We start from the raw sequence: 4,492 nt of genomic DNA, 5'->3' as shown, positions 1-4,492 counted from the left end.
TCCAGAAGTGTTAACTCTCCTTCCTTCCCTTTCGTTTTCTGGACCCTTGGAGCTGTCTTTCTTTCCTTGCTGCCAACTTTTCTGTTTTCCTATTATCTGTCTCTTATGAACACATCTCATTAATTCATAACAAAAGTGGCTGTTGAATATTGGATGAGTACTTCCATGTGCCAAGAGCACTTTAACTGCTCTATTTCATTTAATCTTCCCAATAGACCAATGACATTGTTTCAGAGCAATAAGTATTCATCTAAGTCATTCTGTACATTGTATCACAACAATATTCTATATTCTTAAATGCCTAAAAGTTGGCTAGTTAATCTGTTTCTGATATTGTATTAGAAGGATAAATATTGACATATATGTGTGTGTGTAAAACAATGCTATAATAAACGTGTGTGTATACATCATTTCTTCATTCAACAAATATCTATTGAGTGCCTGCTATGTGCCAGGCATTAGTTATGAAGGTGGTCAAGAAAATCTTATCCTTTGTCTTCAAGAACCTTACGGTGCATTGGAAAATGTAAGTAAGTAAACAGATTACAGAGTGAGGACACAATTGGAGTACAAAGGAGGACTGATTGGCAAAGGCTTCCTGAGTCAGAGGTGTGTGGCAGAGGCTCCTGGAGAAGAGAAATGGAGGGTTTTACAGAAACTGAAAGATCTACAATAGAGCTAATGTGTTTTACAAAGTGCTAGTTGCAACCCATCAGTCAGTTATGGAACCGGTTGTGTTGCTCATGGTCAATATTTCATGCAAAATGAGATAGAATAAAACAGAATGGAAAATACCAGAGTGTATCACTGTAAAAAGGTGAAATCTTGTTTTAAAAAACTTTGGTTTCATTATATGTGTGAACCAAGTAAAAAGATATTGAGAAAAACATATTGAGGAATACGTTTTACTTCAGTTTTTTGAAAACTGACAGTTTAGAAACTGTCAAGGGTGTGTAGGGGAGGCAGCTTAGAGAATGTCAAAGATGAGATCTGAAATGAATTTTACTATATCCTGAAGACTGCGGGAGGCATTAAAGAGTAATTCAAGGAATAATGTGATCGACTTTGTGTTTTGCAAAGATCCTTCTAGAGAAAAGATTAAAGAAGATCCAGGAGACTGCTCGGGTAGCTGTTGCAGCAATGTGTAAGAGATCAAGATGATCTGGACTGGGAGAGTAGCAGTGGAGTGGAGAGAGAGCCCACTTAAGGCTAGCCCTCAATTCATGGAAGGACTAATCTGTGCTGTTGCACAATTCCCTCCAGCAGTAACCAGTAGGTCATGTGTAAGGCAGAGAAAGCAGAACGATTGATCCCTACTTGGGATGTTGACCAATAAGTACAACAAGATGACACTGGGGTTTGGGACTATTAAGAAAGTGATGGCAGTGTTAGACTGTGAAATCTAATCTGGATTTGAAAAGAAACAAAATCCAGGGGCTGGCCCCATGGCCCAGTGGTTAAGTTCGCGTGCACTACTTCAGTGGCCCAGGGTTTTACCAGTTCCAATCCTGGGTGTGGACGTGGCACTGCTCATCAAGCCATGCTGAGGCAGCGTCCCACATAGCACAACCAGAGGCACTCACAACTAGGATATACAACTATGTACTGGGGGGTTTGGGGGAGAGGAAGCAGGAAAGAAAAAAATGTTGGGGAACAGATTAACATTAACATGTGCCAATCTTTAAAAAACAAGTAAATAAATAAGAAGAAATGAAATCCAGAAGCTGATTTAAGCAAAAAATAGTGAGGATAAGATGCCCACTAGAATGGCTAAAATTAAAAAGACTGGCAATTCCCAGTGTTGGCAAGGATGTGGAGCCAGTAAAGCTCTCATATACTGCTGGTGGAAATAAAAATTGATACAGTCGCTTTGGAAAACTGGTTGGCAGTATCTAGTAAAGCTGATCACATACAGATCTTGTGACCCAACTATTCCTCTCCTTGGTACTCCTCTTCTCCGAGAGAAAAGCATGCAGTTGTCCAAAAAGTCATGGACAAGACTCTTCATAGCAGCCTTATCCATAATAATCAAAAACTGAGAGCAACTTAAAGTTCATCAATAATAGAATGTGTTTATACATTCATATATCATACTATCCCTTGCAAAAACATGGGTTAATCTCACAAACAGAGAATGAAAGAAGCAGACACAAAAGTCTACGTACTGCATGATTCCATTTATAGGAAGGTCAAAACAGATAAAGCTAATCTATGGTGTGGGAAATCAGAATAGTGGTGACCTTTGATGAGGGCCATTGATGGCTTGGTAGGGACTCAAAGGACTTCTCGGAGTTGAAAATGTTCTATTTCTTGATCTGGGAGGTGATGACATGAGTGTGTCCACTGTGTGAAAAATCATTAGGCCTTACGTTTATGATTTTTGATTGTGAAATATGTTTTACTTCAGTTTTTTGAAAAGGAGAAGGTCAACAGAGACTAGTTATTGTCGCAGAATAAATTCGAGCAGAAGTGCAATTTCTGCTTCCATAGATGGCACCTCAGCTGCTGAAGGCTGAGTTTCTCCTATACCTCAGTTAGTGATGCAGTAGTCCACAGACATTTTTTTTATATTTTATGTCATGTTATTTTTATTCTCTTTATCCCTCATCTTCCACCCTCCCAGGTACCCATCCTAGTGGATTTAATATCTATCCCTTCAGTTCACTGTCCATTTTTCCATGTAGAAATATGTATATCCTTGAAAAATTCATGGTGGTGGTGTGTACGTGTGCTTTTAGTGTATACAAATGACACTGTGCTAAAAATATCATTTTATTTATTACACATTAGACTTAAATACTGTGACTTTGAGATGTATTCATGTTATCTGAAGCTATAACTAATTTATTATAATTGCTGCATGGCAGTCCACTGTATGCAAGCGTTTTACTTATTCGTGACCCTAATAGTGGACATCCAGGTTGCCTCCCTCTCCTTGCTACCACAAACTGTACAGGTTTCCTTATGGATCCGCGTGAGAGTTAGTTAAGCACATTTTACAGGCTTTTCATCTTCATCATCAGTTGTTTTTTTTTTGTTCAGGAAAATTCAACCACATTCCTATCATGTTTTATTTATTTATTTGTTTTTGGTGAGGAAGTTTGGCCCTGAGCTAACATCTGTGCCAATGTTCCTCTATTTTGTGTGTGGGACACCTGCCACAGCGTGGCTTGATGAGTGATGTAGCTCCACGCCCAGGATCTGATCCTGTGAACCCCAGGCTGCTGAAGCAGAGCGCACCAAACTTAATCACTATGCCACTGGGCTGGCCCCCCATCAAGTTTTATAATGCTTTTTACTTTTTTCCCCAATCTGATAAACAAAAAATTCTCAATACAGTCTTAATTTACAGTTTTAAATAATAGTAAGATTAAATATCTTTTTCATACTTTTTTGTCTGTTTGTATTTCTTCTTAGTCAACTGCTTGTTCATGCCTTTACTTCATTTTTCTTCTGGGGTTTTGTTTTTTATCTTATTGACTCTTAAGAAATATTTATACATTAACAAAATTGACCTGTGGTCGTATATTGCAGATATTTTTCTCATTTTATTATTTGTCTTTAACTTTATTTATTACAGTGCTGCTGGTGGTTACAGAGGAGTTTGGTTTTCTGTGCAGTTGTGTTTGGTTTGGTTTGGGCCTTATAGCTGTCTTTTTATGGTTTTGGTTTGGAGGTGATGCTCAAGAAGAGCCAAAAAACCTTCTAATTCAATTAGAGGTTAAGAGGTAAGGGAAGTGTGGGCGAGGGAGTGTGGGGTTAAGGGGCTCCTTCATCCTATCAAGACCCAACCAGGAACAAAGTAACCAACCGCACCAAAGGGAACTGTAGTTGCAAAACAAATTCTTGATGATAGAACCTGCTAGGAATGTCTAAGATAAAGCAAAACAGTGCTTGCTTCGGCAGCGCGTATACTGCAATCGGAAAGATACAGAGATTAGTATGGCTCCTGCGCAAGGATGACATGCAAATTTGTAAAAGCATTCCATACTTTTGAGGAAAAAAAGGATTTAAACCACAGTAAGAATTCAGTTAATGGCAACAGTTGTTATGACAAAAAAAGAAAAGATAAACCAAAATATATCCAGGATGTTGTTTTCAATATAGCTACCCTGTACTCACCGAGATCCTATGACTGAGTCTTTGTTGGGTGCTGAAGCCAGGCTAAGTTCCACCATTGTGACTTAGGTCATGGGGCCTGTGTCCTGCAGTGTCAAGAAAGCAGGTGTGGCAGCCTGTCAGCCATGTGTGGACCCCTAGCAGTGGTGAGAAGTTCAGTCCCCCAGGCTGATACCTTCTGAAATGTGTCACATGGTGAAGGAAGCAATGGTTCTTCTCTGGTCAGCATAACTGCTGAAGGAATATAGTCACTTCTTTTTTTAGACACTTTATTTGGAAATTTAAACCGTGCCTTATCCCAAACGGGGATTTGACATTGCTTCCGTGCAAAAATATAGTGCAAGATAAAAAGAGTAGGTGAAGAAATTATGGA

General features: G+C 39.0%; 1 non-coding gene across 1 annotated transcript; it reads left to right on the top strand.

Moving 5' to 3' along the window:
• The first annotated feature begins 3,890 nt into the window (after positions 1–3,890).
• LOC124238781 (U6 spliceosomal RNA) lies at positions 3,891–3,995 on the top strand. Its single transcript, XR_006888386.1, has one exon. It is a non-coding gene; the product is annotated as a U6 spliceosomal RNA (small nuclear RNA).
• The last annotated feature ends 497 nt before the right edge of the window (positions 3,996–4,492 follow it).

This window comes from Equus quagga, chromosome 4 (assembly GCF_021613505.1).
Source record: "Equus quagga isolate Etosha38 chromosome 4, UCLA_HA_Equagga_1.0, whole genome shotgun sequence".
In the NCBI taxonomy this organism is placed as follows: domain Eukaryota; kingdom Metazoa; phylum Chordata; class Mammalia; order Perissodactyla; family Equidae; genus Equus; species Equus quagga.
Note: the sequence above shows the minus strand (reverse complement) of the source record. Positions and strands in the feature narration are given on the sequence as shown.